Genomic DNA, 14,883 nt, shown 5'->3' with positions numbered 1-14,883 from the left:
GACAAGAGACCCCGAACAGGCAGATCCGTTAACCTCCGCGGCCTCAGTTTCCCCATGTGTAAAAAAGAGGGGATTCTCTTGGAATAATCTCAAAGGTCCATTCCAGAATTCTGGATGTTATACCAGATACACAGACATCGATGAGTATATAAAAGGGAGTAATAGGAAAACGTGGCCCCTTCCTCCCTTTCTCCTCTTCCCCAGATGAACTGACCACCTGAAATCTCATGACCGTGCACATTAACTCAGGTTTTAATACTCAACACTTCAGTTTCTTCTCCCCTCTGATTGGAAGGCCTGAAGGGAGAAACACTAAAACACTAAACTCCTCTTAAAGCCTTAATAGGGGACTCAAAACCTTGGTAACTCCATCGTGATGCATCAGGAGCTCCCCACTGGAGCACCATTTTCTCTTATCCACTTTTGTTACCCTCCATTAGATTGTAGGCTCCTTGTTGGCAAGGACTGTGTCTCTTATTTGTATACCCAGCACTTAGCAAAGTGCCTGGCACTTTTATTCATGGCCCCATTTGAAGTTTTCCTGGCAAAGATACTGGAGTAGTTTCCCATTTCCTTCTCCGTCTTATTTTACAGATGAGGAAGCTGAGGCAGGCAGAGTTAAGTGACTTTCCCAGGATAACACAGCTAGTAAGTGAGGTAAAAATTGAACTCATATCTTCCTAATTCCAGGCCAGGACCTCTATCAACTGCGCCACCTAAGTTGACCTATCTGGCACATAGTAGGCACTTAAATGTTTTTTGGGTTTTTTGGTTGGTTTTTTTTTTTTTAGTGAGGCAATTGGGGTTAAATGACTTCCCCAGGGTCACACAGCTAGTAAGTGTTAAGTGTCTGAGGCTGGATTTGAACTCAGGTACTCCTGACTCCAGGGCTGGTGCTCTATCCACTGCACCACCTAGCTGCCCTTAATAAATGTTTTTAATTGAATTCTTATACCTTATTTCTCTAAGCTTAAACCACACCGACTTGCTTCTTCCTCCTTAACACTCTGCCTCTGCTCTTCATGCCTTTGTTCTGGCTGTCCCTCATACCTGGAATGGTCTTCCTTCTCACTTATGCCTTTAAGAATCCCTGGCTTTCTTTAAGACTCAGTTCAAATGCCACCTTCAGCAGGAGGCCTTTCTTGGTCCTCCTTACTCTTACCCCTGCTGCCGCCCCCCTTCATTGTTACTTCTTTCCATCAACAATTCCTAGTTATTTATATGTCTCCCTCATTAGAGTGTTAGCTCCTTAAGACTGGGAACTGTTTTTGTCTTTCTTTTTTATTCCCAGTGCTTAACACAGTACTTGGCACTTAGTAAACACTCAGTAAATGCCTGTTGATTGCTTTGTTTCTTTTTTTTTCTTTCTTTTTTTTTTTTTTGGCAGGGCAATGAGGGTTAAGTGACTTGCCCAGAGTCACACAGCTAGTTAAGTGTCAAGTGTCTGAGGCTGGATTTGAACTCAGGTCCTCCTGAATCCAAGGCCAGTGCTTTATCCACTGCGCCACCTAGCTGTCCCCGATTGCTTTGTTTCTGAATAAGTAAAGTTGGAATAAGATTGTTGAGGGCCAGGGCAGCTAAGTGGCACAGTGGATAAAGCACAGGCCCTGGATCCAGGAGGACCTGAGTTCAAATCTGGCCTCGGACACTTAACATTTACTAGCTGTGTGACCTTGGGCAAGTCACTTAATCCTCATTGCCCTTAGAAAAAAAGAAAGGATTGTTGAGGATCATATGTGCCAGGGTGAAAAAATTTTTACATTCTCCTAGAGGCAATAGGGAAATCATTAAATGATTTTTAGTGGGAAGTGAAAAGATTGGAACTAAATCTTAGGTAGATTGTTTTGGCATTTGTATGAAGGACAAACTGGAGAAGAGAGAAATTTAGAGCAAAGAGACCACTTAGGAGTCTGGATGTGTTATGAATAAAATCTAATGTGTGTGTATGTGTCCTTACCTGCTTAACTTGCCCAGGGTCACACATGTAGTAAGTGTTAAGTGTCTGAGGCTGGATTTGAACTCAGGTACTCCTGACTCCAGGGCTGGTGCTTTATCCACTGCGCCACCTAGCTGCCCCTGTGCATGCCTTTTGATCCAGCAATACCACTGTTAGGCTTATATCCCAAAGACATCCCCCAAAAGAGAAAAAAACCTATTTGTACAAAAATATTTACAACAGCTCTTTTTGTTGTGGCTAAGAAATGGAAATCAAAGAAATGCCCATCAATTGAGGAATGGCTAAACAAGCTGTGGTATAAGATGGTGATGGGAAATTATTGTGTTATAAGAAATAACAGGGGCAGCTAGGTGGCACGGTGGATAGAGCACCAGCCCTGAATTCAGGAGGACCTGAGTTCAAATCCAGCCTCAGACCCTTGACACTAACTAGCTGTGTGACCCTGGGCAAGTCACTTAACCCCATTTGCCTCACCAAAAAAAAAAAAAGAAAGAAAGAAATAACAAGCAGGATGACTTCAGAAAGGCCTGGAAAGATTTGTATGAACTGATGGATGTATAGTGAAGTGAGCAGAACCAAGAGAACATTGTACACAGAGAAAGAAATATTGTTGGATGAACTGTGAATGACAACTATTCTCAACAACACAATGATCCAAGACAATCTCAAAGGACTATTGATGAAACATACTCTCCACCTCAAAAGAAAGAACTTATATTGATGGAACACAAACTGAAGATGCTATTTTTCACTTTCATTTTTTTAATTTTTAATTTTTTTCTTTTATTCAAGTTTTCCTGTACAAAATGACTAATATGGTAATGTTTTATATAACTGTACATGTATAACCCATATCTGATTGCTTATCACCTCAAGGAGGGAAGGAGGAATAAAAATTGCCCTTTACAAACTGTAAGTAAAATGTTTATTACTTAAAAAAATAATGAGGGCATGAATGAGGATGGTAGGTAACCCTGTGAGTGAAAAGAAAGAATGATTGGTAAAGAAGAAATTAATCAACAAGCATTTATTAAGCAATTACCCTGTGCTTAATAAATAAGAACTTACATTCTAATAGGAGAGGCAACATGGAGAGATTATATATGTGTGTATACATATATCTGTACACATATACACATAAGATATATGTACCTAGTAAGTAGAAGGTAATTTTATCAGGAAGGTACTTGAAGGAAGCCAGGTATTCTCAGAGGCAGAGTTGAAAAGGGAGAATATTGTTGACCTAGGTGTCTGCTAAGGCAAAGGCATGGAGATAGGAGAAGAATGTTGTATGTGAGAAAAAAACAAGCATGTGTGATGAGGGTTGTCCCTTACATATGGTATGAGGATGTCATTATGTGGCTTTAAGGTGAGTAGAATAGACATCTCTAAGCTCTTCTTCCTCCACTCTTCTCAAGGGAGGACTTTAATTCTTTTCTTTTTTTTTTTTTTGCTAGGCAGTGAGGGTTAAGTGACTTGCCCAGGGTCACACAGCTAGTAAGTGTCAAGTGTCTGAGGCTGGATTTGAACTCAGGTACTCCTGAATCCAGGGCCAGTGCTTTATCCACTGCACCACCTAGTTGCCCCTGAGACTTTAATTCTTATCAGGAAGGGAAACAGGAGATTGGGCCAAAAGTTTGGCCACTGCCCTCCTTATGTTTATTACATTTCTCTGCTCCCTTAAACATTATTAGTCATGGGGATCTGGTTTTCAGGTTCAATCTAGCTTCTAATCACCATTTCATTCTTGGTGGGGGGGGGGGCAGAGGGGAGAGGGAAGAAATCCACCAAATACCAGTTGCACAATAATTACACAGAAATTATCAAAGAAACCCATTCACCCAATTTGATAGGGAAAAAATGGAAATCAGACAAAGTACTTGTTGTATTTGACTCTTCATGACCCCATTTGAGGTTTTCTTGACAAAGATACTGGAGTGCTTTGCCATTTCCTTCTCCATTTCATCTTGCAGATGAAGAACATGAAGTAAGCAGGGTTAAGTGACTTGTCCAGGATCACACAGCTGGTAAGTGTCTGAGTCTGGACTTGAATTCAAGTCTTCCTGATTCAGGCCTGGAACTCTATCTACTGCACCATCTAGCTGCCCCTGAGAAAGTATATATATATAAGAATATATATCAGGGGGCAGCTAGATGGCACAGTGGATAGAGCACTGGCCCTGGAGTCAGGAGGACCTGAGTTCAAACCTGGCCTCAGACACTTGACACTTACTAGCTGTGTGACCCTGGGCAAGTCACTTAACCCCAATTGCCTCACACACACACACACACACACACACACACACAAAGAATATATACCAGACAATACAGAGTGAAGAAACTCTCCCACCAGGAGTAGGGTAACTCAGCTCAACCAAAAGAGAGAGTCTTAGATCTCACCCAAGGAGAAGTTCCCTGAAGTCTCTAGTATAACAAGCTAGGAATACGGACTTAAAGACCACCAGCTCCTCTCAAGTTGGCTTCTTCCTAGAGGCTTTTCCTTCAGCAGCCTGAAGTGGTGTTGGCATCTTCCATCTTTTCTTTCAAAGCTAGAAGCCAGCAGGACCAAGGTCTGAAGAGACTCAGCAAATGAAAGAAAACTGAATCTCAGAGGACATTGATATCTACCAATCCAGACAAATGGGTTTTGGGACTGGGGTTAAATTGGTTAATATGATTTAAGTGTTTTATCATTAATATGATTTAAGAGGGGAGTAAAGTTTAAGAAGATAGGAAAAGGGGCAGCTAGGTGGCGCAGTGGATAGAGCACCAGCCTATCAGGAGGACCTGAGTTCAAAGCCAGCCTCAGACACTTAACACTTACTAGCTGTGTGACCCTGAGCAAGTCACTTAACCCCAATTGCCTCACCAAAAAAAAAAAAAAAAAAAAAAGATAGGAAAAGTAAAAGAAGAAGAAGAAGAAGATAGGAAAGGTAGGAAAGAGTTGGACTGTCAAGAACTTTAAATGCCCAAGAACTTTATTTGATACTGGAGACAATAGGGAGCCACTGTAATTTATTGAGTGGGGGAGGGATTTGGTCAGACCTGTACATTAAGAAAATTGCTTTGGCAGCTATGTAGAGTATGGATTGGAATGGGGAGGGTCTTGAGGCAGGAAGATCAGTTAGAAAGCTATTGCAGAAGTCCAGATGAAAGGTGATAAGAACCTGAAATAGAATAGTAGCTGTGTGCATATCAAGAAGGGGAAATATATGAGAAGCTGCAAAGCTGGAAATGACAGGATTTGGCAACTGATTAGATATTTAGGTGAAAGAAAAGAAAATGCTTGGAGAGAGAACAGTAGGCTAAGGGGATAGGACATGAATATTGATTCATAAAAGGAGACTAAAAAGGAGCAATCAGAAAGACAGGGAAAGGATCAGAAGAAAGCAGCATCATGAAACTTCTACTTCTACTTCTTCCTTTAAGACTCAGTTCCTTTAAGACTTTCTATAGCAGGTCCCTCTGGCTATTAGTATCTTCCACTTTGTAGTAATAATTAGCACTTATGTAAGACTCGAAGGTTTACAAAACACTTTACAAATATTCTCTCATTTTATCCTCACAATAACCCCACAAGGTGGTGCTATTATTATAATTTTTGTAGATGAGGAAACTGAGGCAAACAGAGGTTAAGTGTCATATAGCCAATAAATGTCCGAGGTAAGATTTGAATCCTTGTCTTCTTTACTCCAGGTCTAGTGTTCTATCCACTGCATCACCTAGCTGGGTTTGGTTCCCTTCCATCAACTCTGTCTATAGCTTACATGTACCTATCTATCTATCTATCTATCTATCTATCTATCTATCTATCTATCTACATATACATAAACACACACACACACACACACACACACACACAAACTGTCTCTCACATTAGGATTAAGCTCTTTGAGGGCCAGGACTTTTTTTGCTTTTTCTTTAGCCTGATGTTAACTTTGGATATACCACCCAACTTCCACCAACTGGGCGACATGTTGGAATTGGTACTGCTGGAAGAGTATTTGTGAAGAATCCTGGGGAAACAAAGGAAGATAAAAGCTGAGATAGAAAGTAGAGAAAGTTCAGAGTTCCAGATGTAACAATGTGCTCTCACTCAGTCTATTCCTTCAGCCCTGCAGGGTTCTAGGGTACCTTTAGACAAAGCTTCTTAAACAATGGGTTGAGACCCCATATGGGGTCGTGTAACTAAATGTAGGGCTTGCAGAAAAATTTGGCAACAGTAAAATGTTATATATCCCTATTTTATATATCTATATACCCAGGGTCACATAAAAATTTCTTGGGGGGGGGGGAGGAGCGGTCAAGAGTGGAAAAAGTTTAAGAAGCCCTGCCCTAAGGGGTTTGGGGCATATCTTCTTACTCTCCTAGCTATTAAGCTAATAAGCTCCTACTAGTTGTGTCCCCACTTTCTCTATCCATTGTTAAGTGCCTGAGACTAGCATTTAACCACTTAGTATCCAGGAGTCATTGCAGATGATTCAGTTGCCCTGCCCTCAAGGCCTGTACAAGCTTGCTGGAGCCAGACCTGCCAGAATTTTCTTGTTAACCTTCTAAGTTGTCTTGGGCTGGAAAATTGTCTCACCCTGTCCTTTTGTTGGGGCTCCAGAATTCATTTTGAGGCATTATTTGGAGGGGAATATGGGAGAGCCCAGACAAGTTCTTGCCTTGTTCCACCATCTTGACTCCACTCCTCCCCTAATATTTCAGAGGCATACTCTTCCCTACAGGACTTTGGTCTCTGGGGAGAGTAGGCTCAACTTAGCTCACTTCCTACACAGCATGGATGCTACAAAGCAAAAAGCGACTCCCCAGCATCTTTCTCAAGGGGAGACAGCATTAGGGACACTCTACATTCATACCAGACATCCATTAGTCAGAATTGAGAATTTAACTATGCATTTTTACAGGACTTGATCCTCCATTTCTGTTCCCTGGCTTCCTTCAAATCTCATCTAAAATTCCATCTTCTTCAAGAGACCTTTCTCTGACCCCCTCAATACTGATGCCTTGCTCCTGAAATCACCTTTAATTTATTCTGTATCTATCTTGAGTGTACATAGTGGCATACATATGCCTCTCCCATTAGAATGTAAGACTCTTGGAGGCAGGGGCTATTTTTAACTTTCTTTGTGTCCCCAGTCCTTAGCACAGTGGCCAGAGCATTATTTATTAAACTGCTCCTTAACTAGTTTTGATTTGATTTTGCCAACCACTGCCCTGAGTTCCTCTGGACTTCCCTACAAAGATTTTGAGAGGCATCTGTGGCTGTCTACTGGTGTCTTTAACAACAGTAGTCCATACGGAGCCAAGAGGGACTGTAAGCACTGGGTTTGCTGCAGATCAGATCAGAATTTGGTAAGATTAGCTAGTTGTCCTTTAGAGTCAATATCAGTCCCCTAGGACTTCAAGCCTGAAAAGGAAGAAATTGCCCCAACTTCCCTTTTCAGGTGAGATTTCTCCATGACTTTCCATAGACTATTGTCCTCACAACTAGTCCTCTGTTCTTTCTCTCCCTACCATTTATTCAGATTATTATATTGGTTTGTTTTTTGTTTTGTTTTGGGGTTTTGTTGTTGTTGTTATTGTTGTCAAATGTTAATTTATTGAAATAGTCTCCTTTGTAGCTTAACTTTCTGGGCATTCCACAACACCACTATTGATGTCATCAATGACATCATGAGGATGCCTGCCATCAGTGTTGTAGCCCACAGACTGGATCTCTCTCTTTTTTTTTTTTCAGGGCAACTGGGGTTAAGTGACTTGCCCAGGGTCACACAGCTAGTAAGTGTTAAGTGTCTGAGGCCGGATTTGAACTCAGGTCCTTCTGAATCCAGGGCCGGTGCTCTATCCACTGCGCCACCTAGCTGCCCCAAACTGGATCTCCTTAATGGTTCCAGAGAGCTCTCTTGCCAAGGATTGGTGCCTCATCTGTTAAGCAATGTTGATGATCTCATTGAGAATGATGTTTCCACTGTGTTTAATATTTTTCTGCTTCTTTCTGTCCTGAGGAGGTTCTTTTCGGGCTTTGATGATCAAGGCTGAAGCAGAAGGCACAACCTCAATCTGAGCCTATCTGTTCTAAATGGTGAGTTTCACTGTGATCCTTAGCCCTTTCCAGTCACCAGTTGCCTTGGCAATGTCATCACCAGCCTTTTTGGGAGACAAATCCAAGGGACCAATTTTAGGTGCCAGAGCTGATGTGGTGCCAACTTCACCACCAGTGCACCTTAAAAACACAACTTTAATCTCATCAGGGTCAAACTTGGGCGGCATGGTGACAATGAAGGTGGAGGCTCAGCCTGGACATTGCTGGGTAGCTGCTAGTGTTGGATGAACCCTGATTCAGGACAACCAAAAGAAGTTGCACCTTTACCAGCACGAGCTGGGAGCCAAAAGGCCACTATTCACATTATTATATATAAAAGTAGTGGCCACCAACCCTTATAGAATGGCCAATATTGTATGAGGAGATAAAGGGCTAATCGAGTAGTCTGGGAAAAACAGAAATACATTGAGTCTTCAATTCAGGTAGATAGTATGAGGTAATGACATAGATAAATAGGTAAGAAAGAGAGAGGCAGAGACAGAAAGAATGAGAGAAAGTGAGAGACAGAGAATGAAAGGAGAGAGAGAATGAGAGAAAGAGAGGGAACATTAATGAAGTGTTCACTATGTGCTTCCAAAATGTCCATCCTCTCAAGAATCCCACAATCTTGGTGCAAGCCTAACACTTAATCTGAAGGTATATTGTCTCTTCTTAACAAGGGGACAATATAGGCAATCCAAGATTATAGCAACCAAAAGAAGTAGTCAACAAAGAGAGGTTATTAACCTAAAGCATTAGCTTTAAAAATCAAATGATATATTATATAAATTATATATTATATATGGCAGGCAAGCCCCTTTTAAAACATACATTTGTATCCCCATAGCTTAGCCCAGTGTCTGATATATAGAAAATATTTGATCAATGTTTGTTTATTGATTGATTACATTGACAACACACATGACAGCTACCATGACAAAGTGGTTTGAGACCTGGACTCAAGAAAAACTAAGTTCAAATCCAGTCTTAGATACTTGCTAACTGTGTGACCCTAGGCAAGTCACTTCACCTCTATTTGTCTCAGTTTCCTCATCTATAAATTGGAGATAGTAATAGTACCATCCTCCCAGTATTATGATGATGAGATATTTGTAAAGCACTCAGGACAGTACCTGGCATGTAGTAGATGCTATATAAATGTTAAATATTATAATTATTAATACTCCCCTTCATGTGCTCTGTGTTCCAGCCAAACTGGACTAGTAGCCATTTCTCAACCTCAACTCAGAATATTCCAGCATCTCTGCATTCACAAGAGCTTTCCTTCATTCTTGGGACCCTCCTCATCTTTGCTTTTTGAAATCTTTCTCTTCTTTCAAGACCCAGCATAGATGTTACCACCTCCACAAAGGCATCACTGGTCACATTAGCTAAAAATACTCTCCCTACTCCAATTTTCTTTTCTTTTTTTTCCTCCATTTTTTTAGATCCCTTCATCTAGATGCTACCTTTGTATTTATTACATTCTACTTTGCATCTTACTCAGATGTCTATATGTTGTATCTCCCCTATCAAACTGTAAGCTCCATGAAGACAAGGACAATGTGATTTTTCATTTTTGTAACTCCCCTTCCTCAAACATAGCACTACTAATGTATGGGATGGGGTGGGGTATCTGATCAAAGGAGTTCCCTGATCAATTTGATGAGGTTTAAGGAAGGTGGATTTTCCCAGCTACCTTTCTTCTTTCTGACTCGAGATGGAAAAAGCTGGGACACTGGTGGAAAATACTGGCAAAATACGCAGAAGCTTCAGAAAGTCCTAGATAAAGTCCCAGAGGAGAGTCCACGAACAGTACGATTGCTGAGCCCCAGTTTCCTCACTAGGGATAAGAGGATCTCTAATAAAGTCAGAATCTAGTCTTCTAGCCAGACAAAGGAAATATCTTGGGTGGTCAGTCAAGTTATTTTAGTATTTGCCAGACACTACAATAATCACTTCGGATACAAAGAAAGGCAAACACAATTCCTGACCTCAAAGGGCATACTAGCCTTTGGTTTTTACCTAGATCAGGCTTCCTGTAAAACCCACTCTCAGGTCTCTGATCTTTGGCCTGTACTCATGAAGGGAAACAGAAAGACAAGAGGCAGCTGAGATTTCTCTTCTCCAGGCCTCTCAGGCAAGCACAGGTAGCTTCCCTGCACTTCTGCCCCATTAGCAGCTCCTAAAGATGGGAAGAAATCCCTTACTACTCCCTCCCCTCTACCTAATGTATTCTAGAATCAGAAAGGAGCCCCCAAAGACTAAATCATTCTTTGGGTTTATTTTATAGGCTAGCACAAAGGATGGTAGCTTTCAAAAATGTCTTTCCTCCCAAGAATCCCACAATCTTGGAGCAAGCCTGCTACTTAATATGAAGGTGTATTTTCTCTTCTTAACAAGGTGGCAATATGGGCCATCCAAGATTACAACAATCAAACTGATCCAGGAATCCCCCAGATCAGTCCTTACAGAAATCCATAATGTTGTTGCTCATCCTTCTTTTTTGGGGCAGGGCAGGGGAGGGTTAAGTGACTTGCGCAGGGTCACACAGCTAGTAAGTGTCAAGTATCTGAGGCCGTATTTGAATGCAAGTACTCCTGAATCCAAGGCCAGTGCTGTATCCACTGCATCACCTAGCTGCCCCCTGTGTCAAGATAATGGAATGTAATATGATATATATATATATATATATATATACGTAAAGTTTGAGTATGAGTTATATTGTGAAGAATGCTCACTGTTTAATTTGATCATTGACAATGCTAAGCTAAGAATTAGTGAAAATCCAGCAGTTCAACAGCTAAAGAAGTGAGTCCAGAGACAACCAGAGTCCAGTTTTCCTGAGGACATCCCACCACTCCAAGAAGACAAGATCTCAAAGACTTTGAATGAACAGTTTCGTTTTGTTGTTTTTCTTTTTCCCTTCTGTTATTATATACACTATTTGTAATATGTATTCTCTGCAGAGGCCCTCCCTCTGCAGGCAGTGTCAAAGTGCTGATTCATGAGGGACCGACCCTCTGTACAAAATTTCCTCTTTCTTCTTTTCCTATATTGTTATTTACATATTGTTTCTTAGCATAGGATGTGTTTCATCAAGGAACACCCTGTTCCTAGAAGAAACAAAGGGGGGAATGTGTCAAGATAATGAATGGAATGTGATAGATGAGATTTAGCAGATACTCAGGGGCCCACCTGGAGACTGGTTTAAACTGATTGAATTGGATAAGGTGAGTGACTGCTGACTGGATTACTGGTTTACTTCCAGTTTACTAGATTGTAAGCACATCTGGCTGGTACTTACAGGTACTTAAGAAAGTAATTGTTCTCAGAAGCTAAAAACTTTGACCTTTACATGGAGACCACCTTTAGGTCCAGTATGAACCAGTGAATTTGAATGACACTAGGCAATCAGCTTGAAGAACCTCCTATTTCTGGGAGGAGAACATGAAGCAGGAAACAGACACTGGGGAAAGGGTTCTGCGCTTTTCAGTGCAAGAGATCAGCGTGGTGGCAGAGGACTTCAGAAGTGGGAGCTTAGGAAGGTTAGGATTGCCAGGTTATAGGAAATCTGTTTTCAATCTTTCTCTTTCTTTTACTATCTTTCAATAAACCCTTAAAAAACCTAAACTCATTTATCAGTGATTTTAGTCAATTTTCCCCAAAAAACTGGGGGGACAGATTAGAACCTACATTTAGAATTTTAAATTATACACCCTTCATCTTTCATTTTTTTCCTTTTTTTTTTTTTTTTTTGCTAGGGCAATGGGGGTTAAATGAATTGCCCAGGGTCACACAGCTAGTGAGTGTCAAGTGTCTGAGGCCAGATTTGAACTCAGGTATTCCTGAATCCAGGGCCAGTGCTTTAACCACTGTGCCATCTAGCTGCCCCCATCATCCTTCATTTTTGAAGAAGACGAATGGCATTAAAGGTGATGTCTTGACTTGTTTTTTCCTTAATTATTTATTTACTTTTTTGGGGGGGTGAGGCAATTGGGGTTAAGTGACTTGCCCAGGGTCACACAGCTAGTAAGTGTCAAGTGTCTGAGGCCAGGTTTGAACTCAGGTCCTCCTGACTCCAGGGCCAGTGCTTTAACCACTGTGCCATCTAGCTGCCCCCATCATCCTTCATTTTTGAAGAAGACTAATGGCATTAAAGGTGATGTCTTGATTTGTTTTTTCCTTAATTATTTAATTATTTGGGGGGGGGTGAGGCAATTGGGGTCAAGTGACTTGCCCAGGGTCACACAGCTAGTAAGTGTTAAGTGTCTGAGGCCAGATTTGAACTCAGGTCCTCCTGAATCCAGGGCTGGTGCTTTATCCACTGTGCCACCTTGCTGCCCCTTGACTTGTGATTAAATTGGATTTAAATTAGGCAGAGTTGCACAAAGTCATCATCATCACTATCTCTACTGGTTATCAAAGTTCAGTGTGGTAGATGACCTTGTGTTCAATTACTGACCAGGGTCTAAGCCCTCCACAGCACCTTCTTGGCCATTGGAACAAATTGTTCTCATCTGCCCATTCTACTGGGGTAAATCTTCACATATTTGGGGTAGACATCCCCCTAAATCACTGATGGATTTGAGGTTCCTTGGTTACACTTAACCTGGTTCAATCTGTTACTGGGTATGGCAATTGCACATGTTTCACCTTCTGGGAGCCGAAGGTGACAGGTGGACACCAAAGGTGGACCAGCAGCCCTGGAAAAGGCTCAGCAAGCTCTCATACCAGAGGTGTAGTTGTTGTTCAATCATTTCAGTAGTGTCCAATTCATCATGACTCCATTCAGGGTTTTCTTGGCAAAGATACTGGAGTAGTTTGCCATTTCTAGTCCTCCCTGAATACCCTATACATCCCAGAGATCCATAATTAAGGCTTGTTGAATTGAAATGAATTGCAGAAATCTGAATTTTATCTAGGAGAAAGCATTGTATTGCCTGGGCTGAGATAATTCATTAAAGAGGTAAGGAGAGGGGCAGCTAGGTGGCGCAGTGGATAAAGCACTGGCCCTGGATTCAGGAGGACCTGAGTTCAAATTTGACCTCAGACACTTAACACTTACTAGCTATGTGACCCTAGGCAAGTCACTTAACCCCAATTGCCCTAGGAAAAAAAAAAGAAAAAAAAGAGGTGAGGGGAAGGGAAAGGTCCAGAGATAACACTGGGGCTAGAGAAAAGGAACACTTGGAGAGATGAACTGGTCCTTAGCTCCTTGGAATGAAGTGGTAGAGGAGGGGAAAAGGGAAGGAGGGGAAGGAAAGGAATAAGCATTTATTAAGTTCCCACTTTGCATTGTGCTAAATGCTTTACAAATATTATCTCATTTGATCCTCCCCTCAAATGCCTTCTATACTACTTAGCTTCGATGGAAATTTTGATCAATGAACCTGAATTCAGACTACTTGGCAGTTAGATGAGGAATTTATTTGCAAGACGACCTTGAACAGGTCATTGAATGTCCTTGGACCTCAATTTTCCTATCTGCAAAATGGAGATAAATAATATCTGTACTACCTTCCTCACAGGGTAATTGTGAGATTCAGATGAGATAATGTATATAAATTGCTCTGTAGCCAAATAAAAGCATTATAAATGGGATCCGGGGTATTTAAAATTTTTGCCTTTATGCAGAAAATGCTTGTGTTTTAATTCCAGGTATGTTTCTTGAACTTTAACTTTAGATTGATTTATTTTAAGGAATTTATTGCTGTCATTTACTTTATATTACCTTTATTCCTGACTATACCCATCCTGCCTCCTCTACCCATTGAGGCATCTTTTGTGGCAAAGAATAAAAAAAAAGAAAAATGATGAAAAAAAATTAATTACTAAAAAAACACAAGTAATAAATCACGTAGGTCTTAAAGTGTATACAAAGCTCCCCAAACTTTGCAAAGTAGGGAGGGAGGTGCATTTTCTCCATTTTTTTCAGGGCCAAACTTGGCCATTCTAATTACACAGTGTTCCATTTCTATTCCTGCCCTTTCCATTTACGTGGCCATTCTGTATTGTTTTCCTAGTCCTGCCCAGATACACTGGTAGCAAGTAGCCGGGTGAGGATCCAAACACCTGACTGCAAGTCTAGCGTTCCTCTGGCTGCACCTAGGTGCAGTTTTCTAACCTACACCCCTCCAGCTATGGCTTAGACTGCTCTCCCTTTGTTCTAAAGTTCTGCCAGGTTTTTCATCTAATCTTTGATGACAGCTACCACCTCAGCAATTTGATTATCTTGTCTAGACAAGCTGGAGAGCTCCTCAAGGGCTGAGACTGGGTCTCCTACTTTGAGGGAGGTCTCAAAGGGAGGCAGGGAAATCAGAAACTGCTTCATAAAACTAGGGGCCTCAGTCGTGAGGATGAGAGTAGAGGATCTACCTCAGCTAGGGAAGCTTGGAGGGAGGAATCCCCTAATTTAACTTGGGGGAGGGGTGAGCTTTGGGAATAATAATTAGTATCTGCATAGTACTTTTTTGGAGGGGAGGGGCAGGGCAATGAGGGTTAAGTGACTTGCCCAGGGTCACACAGCTAGTAAGTGTCAAGGGTCTGGGGCTGAATTTGAACTCAGGTCCTCCTGAATCCAGGGCCGGTGCTCTATCCACTGTGCCACATAGCTGCCATGGATAGTACTTTTTAAGGTTTGCAAGGCACTTTACAGGCATGAACTTATTTGATCCTGACAACAACCCTGTGAGGTAGGTGCTATTATTATCTCCGTTTCACAAATCAGGAAACTGAGAAGGGTTAAGTGACTTGCCCAAGGTCTCACAACTGGTGTCTGGGGCTGTATTAGAACTTGCTACTTTCTGACTCCAGGTACAACACTAAAGTCCACTTA

At 41.5% G+C, this 14,883-nt stretch overlaps 1 pseudogene; it reads right to left on the bottom strand.

The window, feature by feature from the left end:
* Positions 1 to 7,585: 7,585 nt before the first annotated feature.
* LOC122745563 lies at positions 7,586 to 8,233 on the bottom strand (annotated as a pseudogene).
* Positions 8,234 to 14,883: the final 6,650 nt, after the last annotated feature.

The sequence above is a fragment of the Dromiciops gliroides genome, chromosome 3, assembly GCF_019393635.1.
Source record: "Dromiciops gliroides isolate mDroGli1 chromosome 3, mDroGli1.pri, whole genome shotgun sequence".
NCBI lineage: Eukaryota > Metazoa > Chordata > Mammalia > Microbiotheria > Microbiotheriidae > Dromiciops > Dromiciops gliroides.
This window is presented reverse-complemented; position numbering and strand designations above follow the sequence as displayed.